Source organism: Hemiscyllium ocellatum, chromosome 24 (assembly GCF_020745735.1).
Source record: "Hemiscyllium ocellatum isolate sHemOce1 chromosome 24, sHemOce1.pat.X.cur, whole genome shotgun sequence".
Classification (NCBI taxonomy): Eukaryota; Metazoa; Chordata; class Chondrichthyes; order Orectolobiformes; family Hemiscylliidae; genus Hemiscyllium; species Hemiscyllium ocellatum.
In genome coordinates, this window is record NC_083424.1 from 33,104,895 (window position 1) to 33,121,692 (window position 16,798).

The following is a 16,798-nucleotide window of genomic DNA, read 5'->3' on the forward strand; positions in this document are numbered from 1 at the left end:
TTATTGAGTGTGAATTTTCATGCTATCACTGAGCTGTTCTCTTGCTATAATGGGCCATGGTGTTGACTAGGAAACAGTGAGGTCTGCAGATGCTGGAGATCAGAGTTGAGAGAGTGTTGCTGGAAAGGCACAGCAGGTCAGGCAGCATCCGGGGAGCAGGAAAATCGACGTTTTGAGCCCTTCATCAGCCCTTCATCATGGTGTTGGTTAGCCCAGTCAACTGGGTGGCCCGTGAAATGCAGAATGATGCCAACAGCATAAGTTCAATTTCTGTACTGCCTGAGGTTACCATGAAGGTCCCACGTCCTCACCCTTACCCCCGTCTCAGTATGGTGGCCGTGAAGTTAAACTCTCCATTTGTCATCTCTCTCACTCTCTCTCTCTCTCTAATGAAAGTGTGGTTGTCTGAGACAATGGCAACTTTACCTTAAAATGGGCTGTAAAGGTCATGGACATGCGAACGTCAAATTAAGTGGTCTTGATTCAGAGATGTATGAGAATTATAGATCAAACAACAGATCCATGATGATGATAATGATGAATTAACAGAAAGATTTCACTTGAGGTTTGCTGTTTCATATTTTGCATGAAATTTTTATTGGCCACTTAGTTTGCTCACACTAAAAGGAAAATAATGAAACTGAAAAACACACAAAACTGGTGTGTAGTTTATTGATGATGTTCAATCTGGGGCTTCACTCATCATAAACATTAGGATACATAGCAATTAGTCCAGATTTATACCAGGGAGTCCATTTTTCACTGCATTGGTGTCTGGTATTCATCAGTTGACAGATATTCAAAGCCAATAGCAACTGGGAAACTTAAAGTTGAATTTGATTATTGAATAATGCTACTATAAATCCAGCGATTGAGAGAAAATGAGGACTGCAAACGCTGGAGATCAGGGTTGAAAAGTGTGGCACTGGAAAAGCACAGCAGATCAGGCAGCGTATCTGAGAAGCAGGAGAGTCAACATTTTGAGCATAAGCCCTTTATCAGGAATGTGCAATGCAGAATGACGCCAAAAACATTAGTTCAATTTCTGTACTGGCTGAAGTTACCATGAAGATCCACTTTCTCACCCTCAACCTGATTAACATTGTGCCTGTCCTGCTGTGCTTTTCCGGCACCACACTTTTCAAATACTATAAATCTATCAACTGTTAACAAAAACCCATTTAGTTCAGAGGTGTCCTTTAGAGAAGGAAGCATGGTGTCCTTGGCAATCTGACTTATCCGGAAAACAGTGCAAGAGTTAATTGCTCCTAATTTAGCAAATTGCTTTCAAGAAAATGGCTAATGTATGGTAATGGGATTAACATTGAAAGCATACATAATGATGATGATGCAGTGATAATGTCAGACTCACTTGATTAAATAATGAGAGCTGAGAGAGAATTGAGGTTCTAACCGAGGTAAAGTGAATACATATATAGATCAAGCTGTAAGTAAATAATTCTTGCAGAAATTTCCATGGGCTCCAGCAACATTACTTTGTGAAACTAAATACCCAAACCCCACAACAATACATCTAATCATGCCCAACTATATCGTCAATGTGGCTGGATAATCTGGCAAGGCCAACAGCAGACTAGGCGTCAAGTCCAGGATCCTAATTGAAATAGCAACAGATGCAACACTCATAATATCATCGGAAACCATACAAGTGGCACATCATATAGATATATCTGTTTGAGACCAGGCTATTCTGAACGTTCAAGGATAGATTTCCTGTTCGTATCCTTTTCGGGTTCACTTCATTTCTGACCACTGCCTCATCTGAGGTGACTGTCAATTTCAGGAAAACCAGAGAGTTGAAAGCCAAAATTGAGGTTGTGTTGACTATAGAAAAATTCAAGGATGCAGGATATAGACAGGTAGTAAGTTACATAAGAGGTGACTTGATTGAAACATGCAAGATCATCAGCGATCATGACAGAGCAGATGTAGAGAAAATGTTTCTTCTCATGAGAGACTCTAGAACTAGTTTAAAACAAAGATGAGGCAAAGGATTTTTTTGTCTCATGGAAGGTCTTGAGTATTTGGAATTCTCTTCCTAAAAATGGGACGGACGCTGAATTTTTGTATAAGTTTAAGGCACAGAGTGAGGATTTCTTGGGAAGCAAGGGCTGAAAATTATCATGGGTAGTTGGGAATGTGAGTGAAAGTTGCAATCAGATCAGCCAAGATCTTATTAAATGGTAGAGCAGACTCCTAGTGCTGAATGTCCTCCTCCTGTTCCTTGTCTGTATGTTCATATGAAGAGTTATCAACCCTGACTCTTTACTGTGGAGACCTCCATGTTCATCTTCCTACACAGACACTGTTCCATAAAGTTAGCTGAGATGTGCTCATGCTTCTTCAAACAAAACATGCACACACACACAGAGCTATGTGATCAGCAGCCAAAAGGAAGAAGATGGATGGGTGCCAACAATTAAATCTGATATTCTGAAGATCAGAAAATCCTTTATGACATGAAGCCCACAGAAATCATTTGTCTTTCCAGTTCTCTCTGTCATCTATCAAAGGTCTTTGGAAGACCATATGCAGAAAGTCTGGGCAAATACACAACTGTGGATGAGTAAGATTAAGACTGTTAACAACGTCAAGGCAAATAAGACTTCTAGAATCAGCAGCTTACTGACTGAGTTGTTTTTGACTCTATGGAACCATGAGGAAAGGCATCAACACCATCGTCTACAAGCAGGAGGGAAAGATCAATGAAATGAGAAATTTACAATCCATTTCATGGTTGAGTGCAGTTTACAATATTCTGTCATTGCCAATTGAGTTAAGTTACCCAGACAAGTCTGTGCTATATCCAGCAGGAAGATCTCTGTAAATCTTTTGTTACTGAGGGATATAATTGTGTCGGGTAGGGATGAGTGTCTTACCAGCTAGGATCATGAGAAGAGCTTTGCCAGAATCTCTACAGGTATATGATGGATGAACTCTCCAAAATGGGGTTTGTGGATGGAATGCACAATTAGTTACAACTATTTCACACTAAACATCAGCACTACAGCTTCACAGAATCACTAAAGTCACAGATATGCTCCAGCTCAGAAGAGGCCATCTGTGTGGAGTTTGCACATTCTCCCTGTGTCTGTGTGGGTTTCCTCTGGGTGCTCCAGTTTCCTCCCACAGTCCAAAAATGTGCAGATTAGGTGAATTTCTATGTGAAATTGCCCCGTAGTGTTAGGTGAAGGGGTAAATGTAGGGGAATTGGTCTGGGTGGGTTGGTCTTCGGAGGGTCGGTGTGGACTTGTTGGGCCGAAGGGCCTGTTTCCACACTGTAAGTAATCTCGTCTAATATGCCCATCATGGATGTGCTGGCTCTCCAAATGAGTACTGTGACTTAGTGCCATTCTCCTGCCTTTTCCAAACACCCTGCAATATGTTCAATACAGCACCCGAATAGGACAGGGAGAGAGGACGGCATGCCTCTACTCAGAAAGCTTTCAGATTACTGTCCATTACTTGAAACAAATGATTTTTTTGGGTTGGAAGGGTCAGTAATGTGTCCTTTGCTTTTCGTGATATGAATGGTCTAGATCTTGGAGTGCACGGGATAATGTCAAAGTTTGCAGGTAATACAAAACCTGGAAGCATTGTAAACTGTGCAGGCAGTATATAACTTCAAAAGGACAACAGCAAGTTAGTGGAGTGGGCAGGTGGGTGGGAGATGAGGTTCAATGCAGGGAAGTCTGAGGTATACACTTTGGTAGGAAGAACATGGTCAGACAATACAAAATAACAGAGACGATAGTAAGGAGAGTGCAGGAGGGGAGGTAACCTGGATGTATATATGCAGAGATCATTGAAGATGCATAGATTAAGACTGTTAACAATGTCAAGGCAAATAAGACTTCTAGAATCAGCAGCTTACTGACTGAGTTGTTTTTGACTCTATGGAACCATGAGGAAAGGCATCAACACCATTGTCTACAAGCAGGAGGGAAAGATCAATGAAATGAGAAATTTACAATCCATTTCATGGTTGAGTGCAGTTTACAATATTCTGAAGATGTATATATGCAGAGATCAGTAAAGAGAGCTATTAATAAAGCATACTGTGTTCTTTGCTTTACAAATAGGGACATATAGCACAAGAGCAAGGAGGTGATGCTGAACTTGTAAAAGACACTTGTTAGCCATGAGCTGGAGCATTGTGTACAGTTCTGAATACAACACTATAGGAAGGATGTGAATGCATTAATGAGAGTACAGAAGAGATTTACAAAAAGTGGTTCTAGGGATGAATAATTTCAAGTCTGAGAATACATTGAAAAAGTCAGGACTGTTCTCCTTAGAGAGAAAAAAAGAAGCAATCTAATAGAAGTTTCAAAGTTATTGGGAGTTAAATAGAGTAGATAGTGAGAAATTATTTCTGCTTGTAAAAGGATTAAGAATGACAGGGCATTGGTTTGAAGTGACTTTCAAAAGAAGCAAATACAATGTTAGTGAAAATTTTACCATTAGGGCATTCCTATTGCTAGGAATTCAGGTGGAGGCAGGTACAGAGAGACATTCAAGAGGGCATGAGATGGTTATTAAATAGAAACATTGTTCAGGATGTTCGGGCAGAGAGGGTCAACTTTCCTCTGCAACCCAGACCTGAAATGCGGTCGCTGACGGATTCTTTCACTACTGCATAAAATTACCAAGATTCACCAGAAGTAGAAAAGAAAAAAGACAGAGAGAATCAAAGCAACAACAAGGGAAGAGAAGTGACGTGAAAGACTGAAACAGAGACAAACTAGAACACAAAGAGAGCAGAAGTAGGTACCTGGAATGATATGCTCTTATCAACTATACACAACACGATGGGTGATAGTCATTTTGTAACATACTGATTGTAATTGGAATGATTGTACTTCTGATATTTTTCATCTGCATACATTTCCAGGTAGCCTTTTGTTTGCAACTAGAGTTCTAATATTCTTGTCTGTTTTGTATCTGCATTCCATAACTGCTTTAAATTTGACTTTATCCCTCACCACCTCATATTTATCTTCCCTGCCACTCCTTAGATTCTGCATTGTCTTTCAAATCATAGAAACTAATGATTTTCTTTCCTTTTATCAGACATATCCTGGCTACACCGTGTCCTTGGATTAACACTTAATCTCAATTTATCCATTCATATCAGCTTCAGCATTCATTTGCAACCTGCACTCATTTTCTGCAATCAAGTCACACCCGTTCATTGATACTGTTTTTTTGTTGTTGCAAACTTTTTTTTATTCATTCATGGAATGAGGATGTCACTGGCTAGGCCATATTGCCCATAGGCCAGTTAAGAGTTAACCAAATTGCTGTGGATCTGGAATCACATGTAGGACAGGGTAAAGATGGCAGTTTCCTTCCCAGATGGTGAACCAGATGGATTTTATTTTTACTGACATTGGTTTTGTGGCCATCATTAGAATCTTAATTCCAGATTTTCATCGAATTCAAATTCCACCATTTGCCATGGTGGAATTCAAACACTGGTCCTCAGAACCTTACCAGGGTTATTGGATTAACAGTCCAGTGATAATACCACTAGTCCATTGCCTCCCTGTTTCTGCAAACAACGATAGCTTCTAAAACTGTGAAGTGTTTCCATGCCCTGTCCTGATATCTCAAATCAACTACTATGGAATGTTTAAGGTGAAGTAACATGGGTTGGTCATCATTTACACTGCCATATGATTCTCTTTGACTCTTTAGATTGTAGTGAATGATTTGAAAATGAGGGAATTATTCCTCTGCAATACAAGATATGCAAAAATACTCAAAAGCAGCTGAATGTCATAAAATGCACTGATCTATCCCAATTCCTTTGTCACAATTCCTTTGGTTAAGAAATTGACTTCCCACTTCAGCAAGGCATCCTTACAAGGTCAGAACAATTTCAAATTCTTACATTTCAAATGAAGAAATCACATTATTATGCTTGCTCACCTGATTGCTCAGTTATTGTTGTCTGTGCCTCACATTTCAACAGCTGACAAATGCTGAAAAGGCATAAATTGACACAAACTAAACATCACCCCAAAAACTTGTTTCAATGAGGCTACAAAGTCAAGCTCTTGCTTCAAATGACCCAAAGTGGCAGGACTAATAAACATTGGCCAGAATTACTGGGAAGGGAAGGAAGGGGTAAGAGCAAGAGAGAAAAAGGAAACTGGACGTGCCAATCCATTGACTTCATCAGAGACCTTGGGACACAGGGTAAATCAGGACACTGCCTGATGCAATATCTCAGTCTAATAAAACTCAAAACTGCCGACATCCTGCACTCAGATGATGCAATCTATATTAACCAGAAATTTTACCCCCTCAATCAGTTGTCTCAGGCCACAGTAAAAGAACTGAGATCATTATAGAATTCCTGGTGCAATCAACTCTTTCACACAAGAAGCAGCTGTATTGTGAATTATAAAACAAAAGAATTCTGTGGTGTTTGAAGGCAAATCTTGAGAAAAAGGCTTCTTAACTTTGTCTAGATTTTTAAAAATCAATTAAGTATGTAATAGTCTTAATGTGTTCCATATTGAGATTACTCTCCATTAATTATAGAATATTTCTTTTCATCCTTTAAAGATTCTCAGTTGCACATAAGTGACCCACGGCACTACTTCAATGAGGATCAGGCAGCTCTACTCCTTGCTCTGGCCAACATTTATCTGTCTGTAAATTTCATTGGAACAAATTAGCTGATCATTATTGTGTTGCTGCTTGTGGAACTTTGGTGTGTACAAATTGGTGCTGGAAAAGCGCAGCTGGTCATGCAGCATCCGAGGAGCAAGAGAATTGATGTTTCGAGCATAAGGCCTACAACAGCCTTATTCCTGATGAAGGGCATGTGCTCAAAACATTGACTCTCCTGCTCCGCCTGACCAGCTGTGCTTTTCCAGCACCTTACTCTTTGACTCTGATCTGCAGCATCTGCAGTACCCACTTTCTCCTAGAAGGAATTTATTGCCTGTAAAGTGCTTTGGAAAGCCATTAGGTTGGGAGAGATGCAATACAAAATTTGGAAGCATTGTAAATTGATTTTTATTATTTCAGGTGCCATTTCTATTTTATTTAATCAGATTTGTTGAATATCCTGTGAAATATATGAAACAAAAGCATGAATACAATGTACTATTGCCTGCTGAAATCAAATACTGAAACTATGAGATCTGTTTACTACCAATAATTCAGATCGAAACCAATAATTCTAAAAAAACTCATCTGATTCATGTTACCATTTGTGTTCATGTTTGATGCATATATTTTCCAGAAAACTAGGAGACTAACCAAAAATGCAGCCCCAAATAACACCGTCATTAGCCACAGATGAGGTTCCAGAGACCAGAAGGATAGCGCATGTTGTGCCCAGTTTCAAAAAGGGCTGAAAAGGAAAGCCTGGGAATTATAGACCAGTAAGCCTAACATCTGTGGTAGGTAAGTTACTTGAGAATTTTCTGAGGGATAAGGTATACATGCATTGAGAAAGACAGTGTTTGATTAGAAGTAGTCAGTATGATATTGTGCGTGGGAGATCATGGTTCACAAATTTGCTAGAGTTCTTTGATGAAGTGACCAGGAAGGCTAATGAGGGCAGTAGACATGGTCTATATGGATTTCAGTGAGGTCTTTGGTAAGGTTTCACTTGGTAGGCTGCTCTGGGAGGTTAGATCGCATGGAATCCAGGGAGAGGTGGCAAATTAGGTTCACAATTGGTTTGATGGTAGGAAGCAAAGGGTAATAGTGGAAGATTGCTTGTCAGACTGGAGACCTGTGGTTAATAGAGTGCCTCAGGTGTCGGTGCTGGGCCCATTGCTTTTTGTCATCTATATCAATGATTTGGATGAGAATGTATGAAGTATGATTAGTAAGTTTGCCTAAAATAGGTGGTATCATAGACAGTGAAGATGTTTATCAGAAATTACAGCAGGATATTGATCAGCTAGGGAAGTGGGACGAGAAATAGCAAATGGAGTTTAATACAGCTAAGTGTGAGGTGTTGCATTTTGGAAAGTCAATTCAAGTATGAGTTTCATAGTGAATGGTAGGGCCTTAATGAGTAGAGTGGAACAGAGAGACCTTGGATTTCAGGTGCATGGTTCTCTGAAAGTGGAGTCACAGATAGAGAGGGCAGTGAAGAAGGCTTTTGGCACACTGGCCTTCATTAGTCAGGGCATTGAATATAGAAGTTGGGCAGTAATGTTGTGGTTGTACAGGATGTTGGTGAGGCTGCATTTGGTGTATTATGTTCAATTTTGGCCACCTTGCTATAGGAAGGATGTTATTAAACTGGAAAGAGTCCAGAAGAAATTTACAAGGATGTTGCCAGGACTCAAGGGACTAAGTTATAGGAAGAGGTCAGACAATTTAGGACATTTTATTTGAGAGCATAGGAGACTGAGGGGGATCTTATAGAGGCACGTAAGACCATGAGAGGGATGGATAGAATGAATGCAATCAGACTTTTTCCCAGGGTTTGGGAATTGACGACGAGAGTGCATCAGTTTAAGCTGAGAGGGGAAAGAATAAATGGAAACCTGAGGGGCAACCTTTTTACATAGAGGTTGGCGCGCATGTAGAATGAGCTGCCAACAGAAGTAGTTAAGGTGGGTACATTAACAACATTTAAAAGCCATTTGGACAAATACATGGATAGAAAAGGTTTAGAAGAAAATGGGCCACATGCAGGGAAATGGATGGACATTTTGATCGGCATGGATTAGACTTTTTTGGATTCCCTACAGTCCACACTGACCCTCCGAAGAGTAATCCACCCAGACCCACTTCCCCTACATTTACACCTTCACCTAACACTATGGGCAGTTTAGCATGGCCAATTCACCTAACCTGCACATCTTTTGGATTGTGGGAGGAAACCAGAGCACCCAGAGGAAACCCACGCAGACATGGGGAGAATGTGCAAACTCCACACAGACAGTCGCCCAAGGGTGGAATCAAACCTGGGACCCTGGTGCTGTGGGGCAGCATGCTAATCACTGAGCCACTGTGCCACCCTAGTTTGGGCCTAAGGGCCTGTCTATGATTCTATGCCTCTATGAAAATAGAATATGACTTCAAAAGATATTAATATTACTTTTCCTCTTGCTCTTTTTTCCACAGTTCAGATCTCAAAATGATCACCTTATTGGGATTGTATTATAGAGCCCCTAATAGTCAGTGGGAAATTGAGAAACAAACTTGTAAGGACATCTCAGTTAACTATAAGAATAACAGGGTGGTTATGGGAGAGAATTTTAACTTTCCAAACATAGACTGGGACTGTCATAGTGTTAAGAGTTTAAATGGAGAGGAATTTGTTAAGCATGTACAAGAATAATTTCTGATTCAGTGTGTGAATGTACCTATGAGGGAAGGTGTAAATCTTGGCCTACTCTTGGGAAATAAGGCAGGGCAAGTGACTGAGGTGTTAGTGGGGGAGAACTTTGGGTTCAGTGACCATAATTCTATTAGTTCTAAAAAAGTGATGGAAAAGGATAGACCAGATCTAAAAGCTGAACTTTTAAATTGGAGAATGGCCAATTTTGATGGTAGTAGGCAAGAACTTTCAAAGGCTGATTGGGGGAAGATGTTCACAGGTAAAGGGATGGCTAGAATCCTTCACAAATGAGATAATGAAAGTCCAGAGACAGTATATTCCTTTTAGGGTGAAAGGAAAGGCTGGTAGGTATAGGGAATGCTGGATGACTAGAGAAATAGAGGGTTTGGTTAAGAAAAAGAAGGAAGCATATGTCAGGTATAGACAGAGTGAATCCTTGGAAGAGTATAAAGGTAATAGGAATATACTTAAGAGGGAAATCAGGAGGGCAAAACAGGGACATGAGATAGCTTTGGCAAATGAAGTTAAGGAGAATCCAAAAGGTTTTTACAAATACACTAAGGACAAAAAGGTAACTAAGCAGAGAATAGGGCCCCTCAAAGATCAGTAAGGCGGCCCTTGTATGGAGCCGCAGGAGATGGGAATGTACTAAACGAGTATTTTGCATCGGTGTTTACTGTTGAAAAGGACATGGAAAATATAGAATGTAGGGAAATAGATGGTGATGTCTTGAAAAATATCCATATAACAGAGGAGGAAATGCTGGCTGTCTTGAAATGCATAAAAGTGGATAAATCCCTAGAACCTGATCAGATGTAACCTAGAACTCTGTGCGAAGCTAGGGAAGTGATTGCAGGGCCTCTTGCTGAAATATTTGTATCATCAATAGTCACAGGTGAGGTGCCGGAAGACTGGAGGTTAGCTAACGTGGTGCCACTATTTAGAAAAGTGGTAAGGACAAGCCAGGGAACTATAGACCAGTAAGCCTGACATCGGTGATAGGCAGGTTGTTGGAGGGAATCCTGAGGAACAGGCAAGGACTGATTAGGGATAGTCAACATGGCTTTGTGCATGGGAAATCATGTCTCACAAACTTGATTGAGTTTTTTGAAACCATAACAAAGAGGATTGATAAGGCTGAGCAGTGGATGTGATCCATGTGGACTTCAGTAAGGCATTCAACAAGGTTCCCAAAGAAGGTTACCTCAGTTTACAATGGGATCTTGGTCAGATGAGCCAATGGGCTGAGGAGTGGTAGGTGGAGTGTAAGGTGCTGCATTTTGGGAAAGTAAATCTTAGCAGGACTTATTCAGTTAATGGTAAGGTCCTAGGGAATGTTGCTGAACAAAGAGACTTTGGAGTGCAGGTTCATAGTTCATTGAGGGTGGTGCGTGTGTGGAATGGGCTGCCAGAGGATGTGGTGGAGGCTGGAACAATTGCAACATTTAAAAGGCATCTGGATGGGTATGTGAATAGGAAGGGTTTAGAGGGATATGGGCTGAGTGCTGGCAGGTGGGACTAGATTGGATTGGGATATCTTGTCAGCATGGATGAGTTGGACCGAAGGGTCTGTTTCTGTGCTGTACATCTCTATGACTCTATGACTTGTTGACTTATGTTAAGTGGCAGCTGTCAACATCAGTGCATATTATAATAATATAAAATTAATACGAATAAAATTAATATAAAGAGATTCTTTGAAAAATGCATTCATCTATTTCAGGTACATTGATGATCTATAACCTTTACTAAAGATTTTTAAAACAAAATTTGAACATCAGAGTGTGGTGCCATATGAGGTGATTCAATGAATGAATTACACAGTGTGTACTTAGGGTCTGCTCTTTTCATATAAATCTTATGCAATAAAGGTACATTGACATTTTTGGCTTTTGCAATGCATACTTAACCCAAGGACATCCTCTATATTTCTCACTCCAGAGATTTGAGCAAAAGAAACTGAAGTGAAAAATAAAACCTTTCCACGCAGGAAGTCGTTAAGTCTGGAATCCGGAGCACGAGCTTGTGGTGAAGGCAGGTTCAATCAAGGTATTCATGATTAGTTTAAAAAGAAATGAAGTGCAGGACTACAGGGAGAAGGCAGGAGAATGCTTATTTGGAAAGCCAATGGAGACATTGTTTTAATTTCAAAAATATACTTAATTTAAAAAATGCATGCAAAGTCACTAAAGCAATCCAATTCTGGATAGAAGTATATGAAGAAAACATATACTTCTATCGTAATGAAGGGTTTTTTCCTGAAACGTCGATTTTCCTGCTCCTCGGATGCTGCCTGACCGGCTGTGCTTTTCCAGCACCACTCTAATCTAGACTCTAATGTAATATATTTCTATCCACCAAACAAACCAAGGCATCTCTTACTTGTGTAAGATTATATTTACATAGATTTGAAGCAGCGGGAGGGTCCGATAACTGAACAGAGCTTCCCCCCCCCCCAACAAATTCAGCAGACAGACCTCAGACAGTGGTCTTTCCTGAGTCAGTGGGCTTTCCCCTCATTCCCTTGGTGACAGTGGCCCCCAAGCATTATTGTGTCCCTCAGCACACAGTCTTGGGCCTTGGAATGTGCCAGTCTGCAACATTCAGTCAGGGTCAACTCCTCATTCTGAAAGATCAGCAGGTTTTGGGCAGACCAATGAATGTCTTTCACTAAGTGATGGTCCTCCAGGCACAGTGAATGTTTGCCTCAGTGTGCGTCCTGGGGAACGTAGTGCACAGTGTCCTGCATCACAAAGCTGCATGGAATGAATCTTGACAAAACCCACTGCATCTTTCTCCAGACTTTCTTTGCAAAAGTACATTCCAGCAGGAAATAGGTGACAGTTTCTATCCCCATGCAGCCACTTCAGTGGCACAGACAGACCGAGCATACAAAAAGGATCACCCCAGGTAATGCCTTCTAACTTCCCCACCAACACCGCCCCCCACCCTCCCACACACACAGCCAAGTGATGTCTTGGTGCTTGTTGGAAATTTCTGTTAATGAGGCGTTCTGGCAAATTACTTTGACAGTCTGATTCTGTGTTTCTGAGAACACTCCACTGTAGTAGCGAGGGAATGGTACAATATGATAAGTGCCACTAGATGAAATGTTAGACCAGGGCCAAATCTTCTTTTGCAGTGGACATAAAGGATCATATGACACTGCTCTGGAGAAGAGCTGGTGAGTTATCGCTAACGTCTTGCCCAATATTTACCCATTAATCCACATCACAAGTTAAAAAGAAATTATCTGGTCAGAATCATATTGGGACTTCTGGCACCTTGTGTGCACAAAATGGCAGCCACATTTATTACGTAACAAAAGTGATTATATTTCAGAAGTACTTATTTGTCTGTAATTTTTATTTTAGGAGGTCTTGAGAGAGCAAAAGATACTACATATGTATACTGCATCTTTTTTAATAAGTGGTATTATTTTTTATTTGGAAAACATAGGTAGAGTTCTATGAATAGGTTAGGCTGGACAATGCATCTAAATGAAGGAGCGAGTGGCTTTACGGTTTCAAATAAACCTGTTGGACTATAACCTTGTGTCGTGTGATTTTTGACTTAGTACATCCAAAGGTTAACCTATGTCAGTGTCAGCTTTAGTTTAGTGGCAGCTTTTGTGCCAAATCTGAAGATCATGCATTCAAATTCATTCCTGAAACTGGCGGACAAAAATGTATGATGGCATTTGAGTGCAGTTCTAAAGGAATCTTTCAAGTGTAATATTAAACTGAGATCCCTACTGCCATCTCACGTGATAAACAAAATTACGCCAAGGAAGAGCTGTGGAGTTCTCCCAAATGTCCCAGCCAATCTCTTAACTAATGTTAATTTATGAGAAAAAAATCTGGATATTAATAATAGCCATGTAACTGCTATCAATTACTCTAAAATCTCACCTGGTTCACTAATGTACTTTCAGGAATGAAATTGGTCATCCTTGTGTGTTCTGCCCTGTGTGTGACTCCAGTCCCACAGCAATGTGGTTGACTTTTAACTGCCCTCTGGGTAATTTAAAATTGGTAATAAATGCTGGCCTCACCAGCTACATCCACATTCCATGAATGAAGAAATCATAAACAACTCCATTCAGAGTTTCATATGTTTCAATGAAATGTATTAAAGTTTATAAAATAATGAGGGGTATAGATAGAGTTAATGGTGGTTGCCTTTTCCCTAAGATGGGGGATTTCAAGACTGGGGACACATTTTTAAGGTGAGAGGAGAAAGATTTAAAAATGATATTAAGGGCAAATGTTTTACACAGCGGGTGGTTTGAGTGTGTAATGAACTTGAGGAAGCGGTGGATATGAGTACAAATATAATGTTTAAAAGACATTTGACATAAGTACATGAACAGGAAAGGTTTGAAGGGACATGGGCCAGAAACAGGCAGGTGGGACTAGATTAGTTTGGAATTATGATCAACATGGACTGGTTGGACCAAAGGGTCTGTTTGCATGCAGTATAACTGTCAGACTCTTTGACTCTATGACTTCCCATCCTTCTAAACTCCAGAGAATATGGACCTAACTTTTTTAGATTAGATTACTTACAATGTGGAAACAGGCCCTTCAGCCCAACAAGTCCACACCGACCCTCCGAAGAGCATCCCACCCAGACTTATTCCCCTACATTTACCAGGACAACAACTCACTAGGACAAAGGACCCGATACCCAGCATGAGCAAAACCAATATAGTGTACAAAAGCCCATGCAAGGACTGCACAAAACACTACATAGGACAAACAGGAAGACAGCTAACGGTTCGCATTCATGAACACCAACTAGCCACGAAACGACACGACCAGCTATCCTTAGTAGCCACACACTCAGATGACAAGCAACATGAATTCGATTGGGACAACACTACTATTATAGGACAAGCCAAACAGAGAACAGCCAGGGAATTCCTAGAGGCATGGCACTCATCTATAGATTCAATCAATAAGCACATCGACTTGGACCCAATATATTGGCCACTGCAGCAGACAGCTGGAACTGACAACCGGAAGGGACAGATTCAAACCACTATAAATGCCAGAGGAAACATCACAGATTCGCTTCACAGGAGGCTCCCAAGCACTGAGGATGTCACCTAGACAGGGGACGAAACGTCTGCAACACAAATTCCCAGCTCGGCGAACAGAACCACAACAACAAGCACCCGAGCTACAAATCTTCTCCCAAACTTTGTACATTTACCCCTTCACCAAACATTATGGGCAGTTTTAGCATGGCCAATTCACTTAACCTGCACATTTTTGGACCGTGGGAGGAAACTGGAGCACTCGGAGAAAACCCACGTATACACGGGGAGAATATGCAAACTCCACACAGACAGTTGCCTGAGTCGGGAATTGAACCGGGGTCTCTGGTGCTGTGAGGCAGCAAAACAAACCTCTCACTCCAAGAATCATTGTAATAAACTTTCATTTACACATCCAAGGCACATATATCCTTTCTTGATGATGGACAGCAAAATGGAATACATTCCACGAGAAATTTACTGGAATATATTTGAGGAGGTAATGAGCAGGATAGGTAAAGAGTAAGCAGTGAATGTCGTATGTTTGGATTTTCAGGAGGCATTTGTTAGAGCTCCACAAATTAGACTACTCAATAAGATAAAAGTCCATTGTGTTGAAAGTAGTTTATTAGCATGCATAGAAGAATGATTAAATAACAGAAGGCAGATTGAGAATAAGGGGGCCATTTTCAGGATCCCCCACAGGGATCAATGCTAGGGCCACAATTATTTACAATGTATATCAATGCCTTAGATGAGGAAAGTGAATACACTATAGGTTGAAAGGTGAACATGTCACAAAGAGTCTGCAGTGAGATATAGACAATTTAAGTGAGTCAGCTGAGAGATGAGATGAGATATAATGTGGGAAATGTGAGGTCATGTACTTTAGCTGGAAGAATAAAAGAACTGAACATTATTTAAATGAAGAAAGACTGCAGAAAATCACAGAACAGAAAGATTCGGGAGACCTTGTCCATGAAGAACAAAATGCTAGATTTCAGGTTCAGTAGGTAATAGAGAAGGCAAATGGAGAATTGTCCCCAGGCTGATGACCGGCATTGACAAATGGTCATGATTGCACCAACCAATCAGCACCTTGTTGCCTGCTGAATCTCACTTTGTATACATACCTTGGTGCTGGGCCATCTCTTCGTATAGCCATGTCCCCCTCACCTACTTGCAAACTAACAGTGTAAATAAGACTTATCAAGAGTTTTAGTAATGTGCTTTTAAAATATACAGCAATTTCTTCCTCAGTCCTTTTCCCAATTCAGATCACAATCAAAAATAAAGTTAAATAATATGGTGCAATCTTTACAATACTAACCTGTTGTGTGGTACCTTTTGTAAATCTCAATAGACTATACCATTGGCTCCACTTTATCTACCTGCTCGTTGCATCCTCAAAATAGTTTAATCAATTTGTCAAACATAATTTTCCTTTTATAAAACGATGTTGACTGCCTGTTAAGTCCATGGTTATGACTTATTTAATAATAAATTCCAGCATTTTCTCTGTAACTGATGTCAAGCCAACTTGTCTGTGGATCCCTACTTTTTCTGTCCCTCCTTTCAGTTGTCTGCCACATCTCCTGTCCTATACACAGCCTTTCTTTCCTGAGACCTGCCCAGATGACAAAAAAACAGTAAAAGAGAAACGTAATACTAGGAAATCAATGTACTGGTCATATTGGAGCACTGTTCTGAAATACACAAAACAAATTGGACCATTATGCATGTTTTACTGTTTTTTTTGTATGCTGTGCTGTTTAAGTTTATCAATCTCTTCTTCTTGATTCAAAAACTCTTAGCAATTGAAATCACACACTTACTTCATATTTCAGATCTTATCTTGCAAGGTTTGTAGCTCAAGTTGAGATTAAGGGTGTAGGTTTGCTCACTGAGCTGTAGGTTTGATATCCAGACGTTTCATTACCTGGCTAGGTAACATCATCAGTGGCGACCTCCAAGTGAAGTCCAGCTGGCAAACCTACACCCTAGATCTTATCTTCTTCACTGTCCAAGAATGGCAAGTTAAGTACCATATGTAGACGACTTACTGACATTATCGACATTATCACATTACTGACTTACTAATAGTGAAAATAGAATATCCTTCTTTACTGTGTAAAAATTGTTCATAATTTTGAACACCTCAACAAAGTCACATCTTAAGCTTGTCCGCACAAGGAAAGTAAGACCAATTTCTCTCCTTTTTCCTTGCATCTAAATTGCCTCATTCCTGGTATATTCTAGTAAATCTCCTTTGCACACTCTCCAGGGTTTTAATAATGTGACCACAACCTTAGGGGAGGTGATAGCATTATTGCTGGACTGTTAATCTAGAGATCCAGACCCACAGCAATGTGGTTGACCCTTAAATGCCCTTTAGGGATGAGCAATAAATG